This window comes from Ranitomeya variabilis, chromosome 1, assembly GCF_051348905.1.
Source record: "Ranitomeya variabilis isolate aRanVar5 chromosome 1, aRanVar5.hap1, whole genome shotgun sequence".
Taxonomy (NCBI): Eukaryota; Metazoa; Chordata; class Amphibia; order Anura; family Dendrobatidae; genus Ranitomeya; species Ranitomeya variabilis.
Window position 1 is genome coordinate 745,972,450 of NC_135232.1, and position 19,985 is coordinate 745,992,434.

Consider the following 19,985-nt stretch of genomic DNA (forward strand, 5'->3'; position numbering starts at 1 on the left):
ACTGATATTTAACCGTGATTTTATTCAAAAGCCGATAATCAATACACGGCCTCAAAGAGCCATCCTTTTTAGATACAAAGAAAAAACCGGCTCCTAAGGGAGATGACGAAGGACGAATATGTCCCTTTTCCAAGGACTCCTTAATATATTCCCGCATAGCAGCATGTTCAGGCACAGATAGATTAAATAAACGACCCTTTGGAAACTTACTGCCCGGAATCAGATCTATAGTACAATCGCAATCTCTGTGCGGAGGTAGTGAACCAAGTTTAGGCTCCTCAAAAACGTCACGATAATCAGATAAAAATTCCGGAATCTCAGAGGGAATAGATGACGAAATGGAAACCAAAGGTACGTCCCCATGAGTCCCCTGACATCCCCAGCTTAACACAGACATTGCTTTCCAGTCGAGGACTGGGTTATGAGATTGCAGCCATGGCAATCCAAGCACCAACACATCATGTAGATTATACAACACAAGGAAGCGAATAATCTCCTGGTGATCCGGAATAATACGCATAGTTACTTATGTCCAGTATTGTGGTTTGTTACTAGCCAATGGCGTGGAGTCAATACCCTTCAGAGGTATAGGAACTTCCAGAGGCTCTAAATCAAACCCACAGCGTTTGGCAAAGGACCAATCCATAAGACTCAAAGCGGCGCCAGAGTCGACATAGGCGTCCGCGGTAATAGACGATAAAGAGCAAATCAGGGTCACAGATAGAATAAACTTAGACTGTAAAGTGCCAATTGAAACAGACTTATCAACTTTCTTAGTACGTTTAGAGCATGCTGATATAACATGAGTTGAATCACCACAATAGAAGCATAACCCATTTTTTCGCCTAAAATTCTGTCGTTCGCTTCTGGACAGAATTCTATCACATTGCATAATCTTTGGCGCCTTCTCAGTAGACACCGCCAAATGGTGCACAGGTTTGCGCTCCCGCAAACGCCGATCAATCTGAATAGCCATTGTCATGGACTCATTCAGACCTGTAGGCACAGGGAACCCCACCATAACATCTTTAATGGCATCAGAGAGACCCTCTCTGAATTTCGCCGCCAGGGCGCACTCATTCCACTGAGTAAGCACAGACCACTTACGAAATTTTTGGCAGTATATTTCAGCCTCATCTTGCCCTTGAGACAGGGCCATTAAGGCTTTTTCAGCCTGAATCTCTAAATGAGGTTCCTCATAAAGCAACCCCAAAGCCAGGAAAAACGCATCCACATTGAGCAACGCAGGATCCCCTGGTGCCAAAGCAAATGCCCAATCCTGAGGGTCGCCCCGGAGCAAGGAAATTACAATCCTGACCTGCTGTGCAGGATCTCCAGCGGAACGGATCTCAGAGACAAAAATAATTTACAATTATGTTTGAAATTCTGGAAGCGAGATCTATCCCCAGAGAAAAATTCAGGTAAAGGAATTCTAGGTTCAGATGTAGGAGCATGAATAACGAAATCCTGTAAGCTTTGAACCTTCATAGCGAGATTATTCAAACCTGTAGCTAAACTCTGTGGATCCATATTAATCAGGTGAAATCAGAACCATTCAAGGATTAGAAGGAGAGAGAGACGAAGGCTGCAGTAAGCAGAGATGCTAGTGAATCAACTAATGAGCAAACTCAGGAAGAAAAAAAAATAAAAAATTCTCTGCAGACTTCTTTTCTCTCCTTTCTTCTGCCAATTATTTTAACCCTTGGCCGGCCAAACTGTCATGGTTCTCAATGGCAAGAGAACGTAATTAAGCATACAAAAGGACTAGCTCTTGGAAGATGGGAACTCGAGCTGACCATGAGCTAAACCTACTGCACAACTAACAGTGGCCGGGTAGCGTGCCTACGTTTTATCCCTAGACGCCCAGCGCCAGCCGGAGAACTGACTGACCCTAGCAGAGGAAAATACAGACCTGGCTTACCTCTAGAGAAATTTTCCCCAAAAGGCAAACAGTAGCCCCCACATATATTGGCGGTGATTTTAGAGGAAAATGACATACGAAGTATGAAGATAGGTTTAGCAAATTGAGGTCCGCTTACTAGATAGTAGGAAGACAGAAAAGGGAACTTCACGGTCAGCTGAAAACCCTTTCAAAATACCATCCTGAAATTACTTTAAGACTCTAACATCAACTCATGACACCAGAGTGGCAATTTCAGCTCACAAGAGCTTCCAGCCTCAGAAATATTCAATCACAGAGAACTGGAACAAAAATGCAAAACAAACTTAGGACAACAAGTCCAACTTAGCTGATAGTAGTCTAGGAGCAGGAACATGCAACAGAAAGGCTTCTGGTAACATTGTTGGCCGGCATAGAAATGACTGAGGAGCAAGGCTAAATAGAAAACTCCCACATACTGATGGAAAACAGGTGAACAGAGGAGATGAAGCACACAAGTGCAGTACCACCAGAAACCACCGGGGGAGCCCAGAAACCAAATTCACAACAGATATCCCCCTGAGAAAGACTCTTGGGAACCTGTGGAAAACATCAATGCCCAACAGAAGATCTCTCGTTTTCATCAAAGATTCCCTGAGAAACCAGGTCCAGGATCGTCCTGAGGCCGCTTCTAAGGAGGGAGTAATGTCAGGACTCTGAACATTTTGATTACCTTTTGTGCATTACTGCCCTTTTCCAAGATGGCGTCTTTCGTCTCGTGTGCACTGTGTCTTCCTGCTATATAACTCCACCCCAGCCTTTAGTCTGTGCTAGAGTATTCTGCCTTGCATCCAGCTCCTGATGACTCCCTGGCTTTGCACCTGTGAACCTGTGTGGAGATCCTGCTACTCAGCTCTGAGTTTCTGCTGCATACATCGGTTTCCAGTAATCCTCCATCTGGCTGCTTGTGTTTGTTTCCATCTGCATTTGCTGGACATGTAAGCTGTTGCTGCTCTGCTTAAACCTGAGACTTTTACCCAGGCCTCCCTGGTTGTGCTAAGATATTATTTGAACTGCCTTATAAGCATATCTATCTGTGTTTGGACTACCAAGGACTTATTCGTGTCAAGTATCCTCAAGAATAATTGTGCTTCATAGACTTTCTGCATGATTGTATTTTCCTCTGAAGTTTCCTATAGACTGTTAAGCTGCGTTTAATATTTGCACCAAGTGTTGTGGAGTTGAGTTTCTCTCTGCACCTGTTTGAATCACCGTGTGATAATATAGACTTTACCACTTATAAAACTGTGTCCTGTAGTTGTCTTGTTCCATGCAAAGAGTCTCCTGAGTTATCCCTTATAATCTTTACAGGTAGTCTATTGTGGATTTTGACGTGTGTTTAGGATCATTATCCATTTGTAGAAGTCATCCTCTTTTGAGCTTCAGCTTTTTTTACAGATGGTGTTATTTTTGCATTAAGAATTTGTTGAAATTTCATTGAATTCATTCTTCTCTCTACCCATGAAATGTTCCTAGTGACATTGGCTGCAACACAACCCCAAAGCATGATTTAATCTACCCCCATGCTTAATGGTTGAAGAGATGTTATTTTCCTGAAATTCTGTGACCTTTTTTCTCCACACATACTGTAACAGGCTGGGTGGTGGAACCACTTTGTCGAAGCCCAAGGAAGTCCTGGAGGGCCTTGACTAGGAGCCTCACCCAATCTGACCATGGATCCACAGCTGCTAACGACACCGCAGTCCGTGGAGAGACAAGGGAGGTGGTCCATGTGCTACTCCAGGACTGACCTTGGGTAGATGGAAGCTAGGAACGAGTAGCTGGGGCAGCCCGAGTGAATGTCCAACAGAAGCAGGCAGGGGAAGATGACAGGAACTGCAGATGCAGACAGGACCGGCTGACGGAGAGAATAAGCACTGGCAGGTGCAACTGGACCGGCTGCCTTTGAGATAAATACTGGTGGGTGCAACTGGAGTGGCTGCCTTTGAAATTAGAACTGGCAGGTGCAGCAGGCTTGGCTCCCATTGAAGTGAGCACTGGCAGGTGCAACTGGACCGGCTGCCGTTGAGGTGAGCTTTAGCGGGTGCAACTGGATTAGCTGCCATGGAGATGAGCACTGGCGGATGCAGCCGGCTCGGTTGCCGTTGAAGTTAGCACTGGCGGGTGCAGCAGGCTGAGATACAAGCACTGGGACTGGGAACTCACAAGAGTGTTAGCAAAACAAACAACATTGCACAGGCACCTCCATGTTGGACACTTTAGAGGAATGTGCGTGGCCCATTTAAGAGAGAGGAAGTGGGCATGCGCCCTAAGCACAGTGCCCAGGGACTTGCGCATGGTGCACGCAGCCCGGGCAGCAGCAGATCTGGAAGGAGCAGGATGGGAGCTGCGGTGGTGAGTACGCTAGTGTCTGTGCAGGGAATGAGGGACTGCAGCCAGAGACGCGGGTGCTACACATACCTTTGACTATTGTGACCAAAGAGATCTGTTTTAACCTTATCAGTCCACAGGACTTGTTTCCAAATTGCATCAGGGTTGTTTAGATATTTGTTTGCATACTTCTGACACTGAATTTTATGGTGAGGACGCAGGAGAGGTTTTCTTCTCCTGACTCTTCCCTGAAGGCCATATTTTTGCAGGTGTGTCATGTTCTCAATGGCAAGAGAACATAGCATAAGCATATATAGGAACTAGCTCTTGGAAGATGGGAACTGAGCTGACCATGAACTAAACCTAACGCACAACTAGCAGTGGCCGGGTAGCATGCCTACGTTGATTCTAGATGCCCAGCACCAGCCGGAGGACTAAATAATGCTAGCAGAGGAAAATATTAGTCCTAGCTCACCTCTAGAGAAATACCCCGAAAGGAGACAGAGGCCCCCCACATGTATTGGCGGTGAATTAAGATGAAATAACAAACGTAGTATGAAAATAGGTTTAGCAAATTTGAGGTCCACTTACTACATAGCAGAAGACAGAAAGGACACTTTCATGGTCAGCTGAAAACCCTATCAAAACACCATCCAGAAATTACTTTAAAACTCTGGCATTAACTCATAACACCAGAGTGGCAATTCCTGTTCACAAGAGCTTTCCAGACACAGTAACGAAACTTCAGCTGTGAACTGGAACAAAAATGCAAAAACAAACATGGACCGGAGTCCAACTTATCTAGTAGTTGTCTAGGAGCAGGAACAAGCACAGAGAGGCTTCTGATAACATTGTTGACCGGCAAGCAACTAACAGAGCAGCAAGGTTATATAGCGACTCCCACATCTTGATGGGAACAGGTGAACAGAGAAGATGACAACACCAGTTCAATTCCACCAGTAGCCACCGGGGGAGCCCAGAATCCAAATTCACAACAGTACCCCCCCCTCAAGGAGGGGGCACCGAACCCTCACCAGAACCACCAGGGCGATCAGGATGGGCCCTATGAAAGGCACGAACCAGATCAGAGGCATGAACATCAGATGCATTCACCCAAGAATTATCCTCCTGGCCGTATCCCTTCCACTTGACCAGATACTGGAGTCTCCGTCTGGAAACACGAGAGTCCCAGTCATCCGAAAAAATCAGAATATCATCCAGATACACAATCATAAATTTATCCAAATAATCGCGAAAAATATCATGCATAAAGGACTGGAAAACTGACGGAGCATTTGAAAGACCAAAAGGCATCACTAAATACTCAAAGTGGCCCTCGGGCGTATTAAATGCGGTTTTCCACTCATCCCCCTGCCTGATTCGCACCAAATTATACGCCCCACGAAGGTCAATCTTAGAGAACCACTTGGCCCCCTTTATGCGAGCAAACAAATCAGTCAGCAACGGCAATGGGTATTGATATTTTACAGTGATTTTATTCAAAAGCCGATAATCGATACATGGTCTCAAAGAGCCGTCTTTTTTTGACACAAAGAAAAAACCGGCTCCTAAGGGAGATGACGATGGACGAATATGTCCCTTTTCCAAGGACTCCTTTATATATTCTCGCATAGCAGCATGTTCAGGCACAGACAGATTAAATAAACGACCCTTTGGGTATTTACTACCCGGGATTAAATCTATGGCACAATCGCACTCTCGGTGCGGAGGTAATGAACCAAGCTTGGATTCTTCAAAGACGTCACGATAGTCAGACAGGAACTCAGGAATTTCTGAGGGAATAGATGATGAAATGGAAACCACAGGTACATCCCCATGAGCCCCCTTACATCCCCAGCTCAACACAGACATAGCTTTCCAGTCGAGGACTGGGTTGTGAGATTGCAGCCAAGGCAATCCTAGCACCAAATCATCATGTAGATTATGCAGCACCAGAAAGCGAATAATCTCCTGGTGATCCGGATTAATACGCATAGTTACTTGTGTCCAGTATTGTGGTTTATTATTAGCCAATGGGGTGGAGTCAATCCCCTTCAGAGGAATAAGAGTCTCCAAAGGCTCTAAATCATACCCACAGCGTTTGGCAAAGGACCAATCCATAAGACTCAAAGCGGCGCCAGAGTCGACATAGGCGTCCGTGGTAATAGATGACAAAGAGCAAATCAGGGTCACAGATAGAATAAACTTAGACGGTAAGGTGCAAATGGAAACAGATTTATCAAGCTTTTTAGTGCGCTTAGAGCATGCTGATATAACATGAGTAGAATCACCACAATAGAAACACAACCCATTTTTCCGTCTAAAATTCTGCCGCTCGCTTCGGGACAGAATTCTATCACACTGCATACTCTCTGGCGACTTCTCAGTGGACACCGCCAGATGGTGCACTGGTTTGCGCTCCCGCAAACGCCTATCGATCTGAATAGCCATTGTCATGGACTCATTCAGACCCGCAGGCACAGGGAACCCCACCATAACATCCTTAATGGCATCAGAGAGACCCTCTCTGAAAGTCGCCGCCAGGGCGCACTCATTCCACTGAGTAAGCACAGACCATTTACGGAATCTTTGACAGTAAATTTCCGCTTCATCTTGCCCCTGAGATAGGGACATCAAAGTTTTTTCTGCCTGAAGCTCCAAATGAGGTTCGTCATAAAGCAACCCCAAGGCCAGAAAAAACGCATCCACATTGAGCAACGCAGGATCCCCTGGTGTCAATGAAAAAGCCCAGTCTTGAGGGTCGCCCCGGAGCAAGGAAATCACAATCCTGACCTGCTGTGCAGGGTCTCCGGCAGAGCGAAATTTCAGGGACAAAAATAATTTGCAATTATTTAGAAAATTCTGAAACCCAGATCTATTCCCCGAGAAAAATTCCGGCAAAGGAATTCTCAGCTCAGATACAGGTGCATGACAAACAAAGTCTTGCAAATTTTGTACCTTCGTGGCGAGATTATTCAAACCTGCAGTTACACTCTGAAGATCCATTACAAACAGGTGGACACAGAGCCATTCAAAGATTAGAAGGAGAAAAAAAAAAAATAAAAATTCTCAGCAGACTTCTTATTTCTCTCCTTTCTCAGCCAAGGATTTTAACCCTTTAGTGGGCCGGTCAAACTGTCATGTTCTCAATGGCAAGAGAACATAGCATAAGCATATATAGGAACTAGCTCTTGGAAGATGGGAACTGAGCTGACCATGAACTAAACCTAACGCACAACTAGCAGTGGCCGGGTAGCATGCCTACGTTGATTCTAGATGCCCAGCACCAGCCGGAGGACTAAATAATGCTAGCAGAGGAAAATATTAGTCCTAGCTCACCTCTAGAGAAATACCCCGAAAGGAGACAGAGGCCCCCCACATGTATTGGCGGTGAATTAAGATGAAATAACAAACGTAGTATGAAAATAGGTTTAGCAAATTTGAGGTCCACTTACTACATAGCAGAAGACAGAAAGGACACTTTCATGGTCAGCTGAAAACCCTATCAAAACACCATCCAGAAATTACTTTAAAACTCTGGCATTAACTCATAACACCAGAGTGGCAATTCCTGTTCACAAGAGCTTTCCAGACACAGTAACGAAACTTCAGCTGTGAACTGGAACAAAAATGCAAAAACAAACATGGACCAGAGTCCAACTTATCTAGTAGTTGTCTAGGAGCAGGAACAAGCACAGAGAGGCTTCTGATAACATTGTTGACCGGCAAGCAACTAACAGAGCAGCAAGGTTATATAGCGACTCCCACATCTTGATGGGAACAGGTGAACAGAGAAGATGACAACACCAGTTCAATTCCACCAGTAGCCACCGGGGGAGCCCAGAATCCAAATTCACAACACAGGTGTCTCTGAAAAATAGAGCAATATACGACACCTCCAGTCTGCTAAATCTTTCTGAGGCCGGAGTCACACTTTCAAGAAACTCGCACGAGTCTCGCATCTCAATACCTGGTACTGCCGCCAGCACTCGGTAACCACTTCACGACTTATGACTTATAGGAACGTCATAGGTCAGAGATGCAGGCTCCACACCAGAGCCCACATCTTTTCAGGCACATGACAGCTGATTTGATGAGCTGTCATGTGCCGCTAACAACTGCGGGTGGAATCTGACGGCGGCATTTAACGCATGCTTACTGGAAGCATGTCACAAACCTGCCAAATGACGCCACTGTCACATGATTGCAGGGCGCTGATGGGTTGGCATGACAGCCGGGAGTTTGCAGAAGCACTCATAGAAGATGATTATTGCTACACATAGCATAAGCGATCTTTTAGCTTCAAGTCTCCTAAGGGAACTAGTAAAGCCATTAAAAAGTAGAAAAAAAGTTGTAAAAAAAAAAATACGGTATTTTGTGGTTTATAAGATGCATCGGATTATAAGACGCATCACAAATTTTGAGTTGAAAAATAGGAAAAAAACTTTTTTTAATAAAATAGTGGTGCTTTTTACAATCCATGCGTCTTATTGCTTACCGGGAGTGGTGGCTGCGGTTAATAAAGATTCCACAACAACCACAAGATGGATTTCATCACAGGTATCATTGTAATCAGTATAACGGCGCTGACCTGACACTGTGTGTGGTTAATTAGCACAATTCTGATCACAGGGGCATGTAAAAAAAAAAAAAAACACAATTGTGGAATTGCATTTTTTTGCAATTTCACTGCACTTTTAATTTTTTCCTGTTTTCCCGTACACTATTTGGTAAAGGCAATGGTGTTATTCAAGAGTACAACTCGTCCCGCAAAAAAAAGCCCTCACATGGCCATATTGACAGAAAAATTAAAAACATTTGGCTCTGGGAAGAAGGGGAGCAAAAATGAAAATCAAAAACGGAAAATCCCAAGGTCGTGAAGGGGTTAAACGGAACTTCTTGTTATCTTTAGGACTAAGGAATCTAAACACATTTCTGTGTAGGGCATGAAAACACAAGCTCTTGCATAAGTTTCTTTTCACAAAGTGATGTTCCATTGCAGGGAAAATCCACATCCCGGTTCATGGTTCACTACCTAAAAGTGGCGTAAGAGTGTTAAAAGTTGGAATCAATAAGTCAGGGTAAAAATGTATCTTAGACTGGGAGTGGATGGTGGGCGGACTGATGGCGGCTGTGCATTATTCTCTGACCTAGTACCGGCCTTAGCTGCTACATTTACATGTGATTGTCGCATCTACTTCACAGGTATGGACCACAGAATGATACGCCAGAAGGTAGCGTACCGCACATGCACAAGATATGACAGGCAATCCCCGGGGTCTCACACTTAGGGGTGCTACTTGGTGAGTAACATGCATTAACCCCTATTCTTGTGATCAGTGGCAATCCCAGTGGTGGTACTTCCAACGATCACAGTCTCATCCAATGCGGAGGTGACTTCCTACAGGACTGCCTTTTGGTTTTTCTATTACTGGTTAGTAATTTTAGAGTGTAATCTTTTCTGGCACACTGTCGTACAGCACTGCAGTTCCCAAATTGGCCACTAGAGGGACTATGAAGAATGCACTTGTGCTTCCCAGTGTGTCCAGCATCATCCGGAGACATCCCAACTGTAATCAATGTATTCATTCATTACTATGCAGATTAGAGGAGGAATACCATGGCTGAGTAATGTGGAACTGTCACCTCTACCCCTGTCAGTGGCATCTACACAAAGGCGGGTATTCTTCCTAATGTGCAAAGGAAGAATCTGGAATATTTTCATACAAAACTTACAGTATATGGCGTGGCCCACATCTGCCGCTCAGATACAGCAGATAAAGTGTAAGGGCTTTCTGTGTAGAAACCTACTCTGTGAATTAGTTCCGAATGCAAAGTCTCACATTTGAACGTCACAAATAAACTAATGAGCCACGAACAGTTCTATTTCTCCATTCACACCCAAAGTAAGAGATACATGCGATATCATAGTTTGCAATAGTTCCCTTTGCTCCTCCCTAAATATCTTATATTACGGTAGTTTGTTTTATAGGTTTGTTAGTCATTATCCCGGTATAAAAGCAAACCATTTACATGGGATGAAAAAGAAATCAGTCCATCAAGAAGAACCAGAAAAAAACAAAACCGGTTTCTAGATCTGACATTGTATCAGCCAGTAAGGAGTATATCCCAAATTTAGGAGTCTGATCAGACACCCACGTAGGCTGTAAAATCAGTCCGTTGTGGAGCATTCTGTGGGCATTTCACCTAATTACTAAATGACCATGTATGCGAGTGGTTTCTGTTTTGCGAATGTAGACCAAACAAGTGAATAACTTCCAGCCTCCATACTCTCGATTCAGCTAGTTCCACGTACACCCACGAGCTGATGTTTAAATCCAAGCAGAGACGGTCTCCCGCCATTTGAGGGCAAATAAAAGATTTTTATGTCCCATTAAGTGTCAATTTGCGCCTTAGGTGACATCACTGCGCTATCTGTAGTGACATCACTACTCCAAGACATGGCGGATTTAGTCTATTCCTGCTCCTCATTTATCAACTACTACCAATTTTATTAATGCATGGTCCAATATGTTATACCTTTAAGCAGGAAAAAAAACCAAGCATTTTTCTACAAAAAACTGATTAATACAGCGATATGAAACAGAGAACATCATGGTTTCACTACTACTTATTTATGCCTTGTCCATTTTAAGTTTTGAACTGAACTTAATAAAAAAACAAGTAATCTAAGACAGACTGGTTAGGATAAAGAAGTCATCAGTTTTATTCAGATTTTTCTTAAAGACAGCCTAATATAGTAAATGGTGTAACAAATCTTGTTTCAGGATTACTCAACAATTAGTGCATGCAGGTCCCTGGAAACACTTTTACAACATCCATTTATTGGCATGTCAGCCTGAGTTATTAATCTGATTTTTCTGAAATGAGCAAATATTGCCGAGTAAGGTCAGGCTTGGTGCAGGAAGTTTTTCTTTTGACTTCACAGCCTACATTATTAATTTAGATCTTTTTTTTAAATGAGCAAAATGGTCCTGAGTGAGACAAATTGGTTGCAAAGCTTTGTATCTTTAGCAATGTTTGAATAGCTAGATGTTCCCCCCATCTCAGCTTGCTTTATTAATCAGGTTTCTGTGAATGGAGCACCTCTAACAATATGGAAAATGGTGCTGAATAATGTAAAGCTAGCCGTAGACATTAGATGGCTGTCAGCGATGCTACGGCCGATCGTTCGGCTCTCCCATACTCGGGAACACTTGTTTAGTGGCGCGCTCCTGTGTTTCCTATGGGAATGTCGCCACCAGACAGACATGATGGCTTACCTCTGGGAGAACAAAGGGATCGCCAGTGCAAAGGTGGATATGCCCAATCAGTATCTTCCCCAACTATCAGTTGTCCGTGTTCCCCATACATGTTTGACTGTGAGCTGAACCCATCGATATGGGTTTGGATGGTATTAGTCTAATGTGCAGGGGGGCCTTTGCCCAAATTAATGGATTTATTGGGTCTATTGCAAGCAATCTCTCATCAGCCACTCCTCCGTCTCCTGCTGCTTTACTAATCAGATGTTTTTGATCTGTAACAACATGTGAAAAGGAGGTAAATGATTTGAGAATAACTGGTTGCCAGTTTAATGTGTCTTAAGCAACCATTTGTTATGATAATGTAGTCTGGTAAAAAGGTAACACACTAAAAACTGCAACTGACCATGCCTGTTCCTGTACAGATTAGAGATCCTGACCCTGCAGTCCCTAGTGGTTCCTGCATGAGCTGAGATAGCCCTAACCACAGACTAGACGATGGCAACTCAGACCTGTGCCTCCTTAAAGGGAACCTATCACCCCGTTTTTTAAAGATTAGATAAAAATAGTGTGAAATAGGGGCAGAGCTGGGCTTTACATTACTGCCTTTTTGGTGCCTTTACACCCCCGTTAGGCTGCCGAAATACCTTTGTGAAGTGGCCGTTTTCTGCTGTCACTCAAGTTGGTCAGGTCGGATGGGCGTGGTCACAGCGCTGTTTCTCCCCCAGATCAGGCTCATCATTACGTTGGTGGCGTAGTGGTGTGCGCATGTCCAAAGCGAAGATCCACTGCCCAGGAGATTCAAAACAGCGCGGTCTTCGCTATTCGCCGTTTACCGGTGGGCGCGGCCATCTTTCCTGTGGCCGCGCGTGCGCAGATGGAGCGCTCTGCTGCCCGGGGCTTCAGGAAAATGGCCGCCGCAATCTCCATCTGCGCACGCGCGGAATCCCGCGGCCATTTTCCTGAAGCCCCGGGCAGCAGAGCGCTCCATCTGCGCACGCGCGGCCACGGGAAAGATGGCCGCGCCCACCGGTAAACGGCGAATAGCGAAGACCGCGCTGTTTTGAATCTCCTGGGCAGTGGATCTTCTCTTTGGACATGCGCACACCACTACGCCACCAACGTAATGATGAGCCTGATCTGGGGGAGAAACAGCGCTGTGACCACGCCCATCCGACCTGACCAACTTGAGTGACAGCAGAAAACGGCCACTTCACAAAGGTATTTCGGCAGCCTAACGGGGGTGTAAAGGCACCAAAAAGGCAGTAATGTAAAGCCCAGCTCTGCCCCTATTTCACATTATTTTTATCTAATTTTTAAAAAACGGGGTGATTGGTTCCCTTTAAAGGCCATCGTGCGCTTCACATTCCTCCTAAAGAACCAGAGGGCAGAACGGAGTGTGAATTACCTACAGAAAGGCAAGTGTGCTGAAAAAAAAAAGGAAAAGATTCCGGAAGGTGTAAAACAAACAACAGAATACAAAATAAGTACATACTGTTAGAAAATAAACAGCCTACTTCTTAACAAGAAACAGAAGATAGGTGTAGGGTAAAGAACATAAATAGTAGAGAGATACACCCTAGCTGGTCTTTCACTGGCTGGCTTAAACTACAGAAGTATGGCTGGACATCCACATGAGACGACCACCAGCAGGGGAAAAGTATATAAAGCCGCACCCGAAAGGTGATAGGGAAGTCAAATGGGTAAATGAAAACACATGTTATGCTAAAAAACGCAGCAAGGATGACAGAAACTAAATACCCGGAGAAAAGGTGTATGTGCTGTGGCTTGGTGGAAAGAAAAGCTGACACCAAAGCGCAGGCTCAAGGGTTCGAACGCAGACGCATGACACCAGTCTGTCAGCAGCTACGACGTTCCTCATCTCAGCTGCTTAATTAATCAGATTTTTTATAACAATATATAAAATGATGCATTTGCTTATGTATTGAGATTGGGCTTCATTTGTGTGACTTTCTGAACTTGCAACTTATTTTCTTAAACTGAAATAAAAAATAAAAAAAACAAGGGAAAATGACAGCGGAAAGAAAATGAAAGCTTCGTTGAGCATGGAATCCGCCTGGAAAACCTGACTGTAGGACATTATGCTAAATCATTAGTGTTCTGCATGAATAACGAAAATAATTGTTATTTAAATGTCATGCAAATAAACCTGATTGGTCCAAATCTCAACCAGATTACCAGCGCATAAAGTCAGATAGGAGATGCACAAATATTTTCCTATGTAGTTGTTAAAAGGAGTAAATACTTGGTACATAAAGGCTTTCATTCATTACTAGGCGTACATGCATAGAGAAAGGGGAAGAAACAAAGGAAGTGTTCCCAGTTGAAAGCTTGGGTTCATATTACAGACACCACATTCCTACAGTCTCTGCTCAGTAACTATTTGGCTGCTGAAGGGGCCACTGCCCGCTGCTTGCCTCTGGGTGTAGATACTTTGTGCTAGTACTGTAGCCACATAGTGAATACATCCTGCAATGTTGCACTATACAGATCGTTTACTGCCCCTGATCATATCTCATCCTAAAGGGGTGTAATAGAATTCATGGGGTACCATTGCAACGTAAGATGGGCCCCTACCACCTAATGACAAAAAGACGTAAACTGCAGCAGCTATGTCTGAGAAGTCACATAGTAATGCTAGATACCAGTTTTATTGTCGAGGGTCCAGTGCTGGGACCCCCTACCGATCTGCATGCTTGCTTCAAGTACAGGAGTCTGAGCTGCAGCATCAGGCACAGGATTGGGAGGTTTGTAAATAATATTATTTATAAAGGGGTATATGCCACTTGTATGGCATAAAAGATGTAGTTTTTGTCAAATGCCATTTTTGTCTACAGATTGACAACTTTTTGCTCAGTGGTTAACACCGTGGCTCAGTGGTTAGCACCGGGGCTTTGTAGTGCTGGGGTTCTGGGTTCACATCTCACCAAGGACAACATCTGCAAGGCGTTTGCGTGGGTTTCCTCCGGGTTCTCTGGTTTCATCCCACACTCAAAAGACATCCTGATAGGGAGTTTAGATTGTGAGCCCCAATAGGGACAGTAATCACAATACCTGTAAAGTGCTGCCAAATATGATGGTAGTATATAAGCATAATAAATAAATAACTTTTTACCCCTCTTTCTACTTTTGTAAAGAGGCGAGAGAAGGGGAGTGTCTAGCTGGAGTCTGACATTTTTTAATTTGAATTAACACCTAAATTTGTGTAGGGATTCGCGCTCTCGGGTAGGCATTAGAAAGGAGGGCGCACACAGAGCTATAGGGTACAAAAAAAATTCTTTATTGGATCAAAATACAGCAATGATAAAAACACTTTAAAAGACACAAAATAAGCCTAAATGCTCAGTGGTGAGCCAAAAATTTATGTGGCATCACAGCTGACCAGGGACAAATAGTATTGCAGCAGCAGAAAAATATTGTGCGCAAATATAATGATCAGGTTGTCTCAAGTTACTTGTGTCTTCACTTCAAGATCAGGGTTGAATTGGTACGAAGATTGGGACAGAAATGTATTTTCTGTTACTTTTTACACAATTTAGTGAAGAGACCATTACTAAGTAGCAGAACTGCAAAACAAGAAAATTTGCGAACATCCCTGTTATTTGATTACCATACCTAATATACTTCTTCTAAATAGCATAGAGTAGTTAATGAGCCTTCATGCATTCCAAGTGCTAAATATGAAAAAAACCTAATCTATCAGCAGCAGCTTGCTGATGGTTTCCAATAGACAATGGGAACTCTCATTTTTCTTTCTGTGTCTGGTACTACAATATAGCACATCAGTCCATAAACAACAGTAATGGTGTTCCTGACCTTAATGGTAATGCACCATAGGGCCATTCAGAGAATTGGACACAGGGCTTTAGGGGGCCCCAGAATATCAAAGTTTCCAATTCTTCATCTGAAAAGTATGTTCCCAGTCACCCACTGTGATAAACACCTGTCCGAGATATGGGCTGTGCTCTCCTAACTCCGATCCACTGAACTCTGTTTTATCCCATGTTAGGATTTGCAGATGGCCCAGTGTGATCCCATGTGATCACCTGCCTGAGCCTATAAAAGGCCTTCCAAGATACATACCTATGTCTTGGTATTAAGAATTTCTAGTAGCGCCAAAGTTCAGTCTGCTACCTGTTTGTTGTTTCCAGTACCTCTGCTACCTGTTTGCGGTCTCTGGGACGTCTCCAGCCTGACTTTGGCTTCCAGTATCTCTTATACTTGTTTGCGGTCTCCAGGACATCTCATGTCTGCCTGCAGCTTCCAAGACCTCTGCTACCTATTTCCTGCATTCTGCAATGAAGCCCATGGCCCTTGTGCCCACCCAGAACTTGGGGTTTGAAGATCCACCTCATTTAATGAGCCTAATAGACTACTCTTTGACTCCATTAGCCAAAGTAGAATATGGCCACAATTAGGGTCTTTCCTTCTGTACGACTTGACATCGCAGTGCATTACACAGACAGCTCAATGATTTCAATAGGATTTGTGCAATGGCCTGTTTAACCTTTAGGGGCGCTGCAGAATAATTAAACATATGCTGCAGAGTTCCCAGACAGATCACAGCAGATTCACGGGGACTTCTGATCAGCTTATCATCAGGGAACTCTTCTAAAAAAAGAGATTGTCCAAGGCTGACTGTATAAGTATCGAGTACATGGATCTTGAATGTTCTTCCCTCCATGTATATAAGCTGTCACAAGTAATGGTGCGTTATATGTGTGTATTCTGCTGTCAGCTTGTGTCTAAACCCATTCATGCTTTTTTTTTTCTTTTGAATGAACTTGCAGTGAGTCATCCGAGTGTCACGTGGTCAGATTCTCTGGAGCTGCCACACAGGGCACACAGCGATGCCCAAGTAGGGTGTACTCTACAACTCTACCCTCTCCAGCTTACTCAGGTTCAAAGGAGGAAGTTAATTTAGCCAAAATACTGTGAAGATACAGGAAGATACAGTACACGGTGCAGTAATGATGTTGGCCTCTAAAATCTGAGGTCCACTGCCCTTTGAGGGGCTTTGATGTCATTGTGCCTGTCTCTGAGATGGAGGGAACTTTCTGACAGTCACCAGGTGGTGCAGATTCCTGGACCCCCAATGGCTTCACTTGGATAGTGAAGCAGTGAATGTGCTCATCAATCTCCATATCTTCCTTAAGATTAAATGTACATTTTTGGGCTCCCCACAATTAAAGACCTATGAACATTGCTTCTGATTAGTTATTATTATAAGAGTCGGACTCCCTATATTTTAAAGAATTTATATACAAAGAGACCAAAATACGGTACCACTCAAAAGGCCGATAACAGAGAACAATCCTCAAAACCTAAATTCAACATCGACCCAACCTGCATTTTTAAGAAACGTCTTTTTGCAACAGCAGGAAAAGGTCATGCCTGATTAACTTGCAGATTTCACTCCTTTTATAGGTCTAAATCAATTGTGTCCGCTGGAATAAAGTGGATATCCTTTTTCTGCAATACATGGCTTGTGGAAAAGTCTGGTTGAGGAACACACCAGTGGAACAGGTTGGTATTCGGAATGCAGACTGCTTCCAAGAGTGTATTCCACTGACGTCATAGGTTGTGATCAGTGCAGCAGCGAGGAAGGGGCCAGCTGTCTATTCTCTCCCCCCTACCCGGGATCCCCCGAGTCACATTTTTATATTATTTGTTCAATCCAGACAATCATTTACTGGAAAGTTCTACAATATATAATAATAGGGATGATATAAGTCGCAGGCGATACACAGCGACTCCCAGTGAGAACAAGTCCAAGGATGCTATGACAGTTTTCCGTGCTGGTTGCAGTTTCAGCTGGAGTCACAGCTTGCTGGTTTCAGCTCCCCTGATAAAGGTTATTAAGGGTCTTGGGCGTTTTCCTTCATTGCTTCACTTGGAAAGAGTCACAACACGTCAAATGAATTTCAGCTGCACGGTTCAATATCAGATTTCTACACAGAAACGGGAATGTTTATAAAAATAATTTAGCATAAAGACAAAGGTTTCTTAGAGAGCATTTTCCTCTAAAACACATTTTATATGTTTCTGTTGCAGTTAGATGACAACTACACTTACCACCATTACAACAAATAGGTCTGCTGTCATCCCCCACAACAAGCTATATCTCCTGTTAGTGCACACACTAGCTTACGATGGCCAGTAACTGACCCAATTCTCATGCTCTGTAACTTGTAATTCACTCTTTTTCAATGGGCAGTTCCTCTTCATCAGTATTTTTCCAGCATTATAGGTGCTAGACTTTCATTTTCCTTAACTTTACAGCTCACATTGTTTCTGCCATTTTCAAATGGCGTACCTGTCCTGAACTGAAAGTCCAGTGATACTGTGATATACCAGTATGCAGCTTGACAGACTGGATAGCAGGAGCAGAGAGACAAAGTCCAGCCTTGACTTTCTGTACAGACAAAGACAGCTCCCACATCCTGTAGAGAGACAAAAACCTACCCTACTTCTGGTAAAGCCAAAAAAAACCACTTCCTGTACAGATAAAGTCCTGCCCACACTGTTATGATCCGAATGGCAGAGGATCTCAGAGATTTCAGCAAAGTCTGCAAAACATAAATACCAGCTCATAGGGAAGTGGTAACTAGGCTGACCGTATATCTGATCCTAGCACAACCAACTAACAGTAGCCGGTGAACGTACCTACGTTGATCCTAGACGTCTCGCGCCAGCCGGAGAACTAACTAACCCTGTCAGGGAAAATAAGACCTCGCTAGCCTCAAGAAGAAAGACCCCAAAGTTATAGTTCAAGCCCCCAACAAATAATAACGGTGAGGTAAGAAGAAAAGACAAACGTAAAAATGAACTAGATTTTAGCAAAGAGAGGCCCACTGACTAATAGCAGAAGATAGTAAGATGACTTATACGGTCAGCAAAAAACCCTGCAAAATATCCACGCTGAATATCCAAGAACCCCCGAACCGACTAACGGTGAGGGGGGAGAATATCAGCCCCCTAGAGCTTCCAGCAAAATCAGGAATCACATATTGTACAAGCTGGACAAAAATAAGAACAATGCAAATGAACAAAAAATAAGAAAGCAGGACTTAGCTTATCTTGCAAGGAACCAGGACCTGAAGACAGGAGCAAACAGAAATGAACTGATTACAACGATGCCAGGCACTGGACTGAGAATCCAGGAAGTTTAAATAGCAACACCCCAGGCCTAACGAACCAGGTGAGTACCAACCTGGGGAAAGACAATCCAAGAGCCAACCACTAGTGACCACAAGAGGGAGCCAAGAAGTATAGTTCACAACAGTACCCCCCCTTTAAGGAGGGGTCACCGAACCCTCACCAAGACCACCAGGGCGATCAGGATGAGCAGCGTGGAAGGCACGAACCAAATCGGCCGCATGAACATCAGAAGCGACCACCCAGGAATTATCCTCCTGACCATAGCCCTTCCATTTGACCAGATACTGAAGCCTCCGTCTAGAGAGACGAGAATCCAAGATCTTCTCCACCACGTACTCCAACTCGCCCTCAACCAACACCGGAGCAGGAGGCTCAACAGCAGGAACCACAGGCACAACGTACCGCCGCAACAAAGACCTATGGAACACGTTGTGAATGGCAAACGACACCGGAAGATCCAAACGAAATGACACTGGATTAAGAACTTCCAAAATTTTATAAGGACCAATAAAGCGAGGCTTAAACTTAGGAGAGGAAACCTTCAGAGGGACATACCGAGAAGACAACCAAACCAACTCCCCCACACGAAGTCGGGGACCCACACCGCGGCGGCGGTTGGCAAAACGCTGAGCCTTCTCCTGTGACAACTTCAAGTTGTCCACCACATGATTCCAAATCCGCTGCAACCTATCCACCACGGAATCCACCCCAGGACAGTCAGAAGGCTCAACATGACCCGAGGAAAAACGAGGATGAAAACCAGAGTTGCAGAAAAATGGCGAAACCAAAGTAGCGGAACTAGCCTGATTATTAAGGGCAAACTCAGCCAATGGCAAGAAGGTCACCCAATCATCCTGGTCCGCAGAAACAAAACATCTCAAATAAGCCTCCAGTGTCTGATTAGTTCTCTCCATTTGGCCATTAGTCTGAGGATGAAAGGCAGATGAAAACGACAAATCAATGCCCATTTTAGCACAAAAAGATCGCCAGAACAGAATCTGGACACAAACTGGGATCCTCTGTCGGACACGATATTCTCAGGAATGCCGTGTAAACGAACCACATTCTGAAAAAACAAAGGAACCAGATCGGAAGAGGAAGGCAACTTAGGCAAGGGCACCAAATGGACCATCTTGGAAAAACGATCACACACCACCCAGATGACAGACATTCCTTGAGACACCGGAAGATCAGAAATGAAATCCATGGAAATGTGTGTCCAAGGCCTCTTCGGGACGGGCAAGGGCAAAAGCAACCCGCTAGCACGAGAA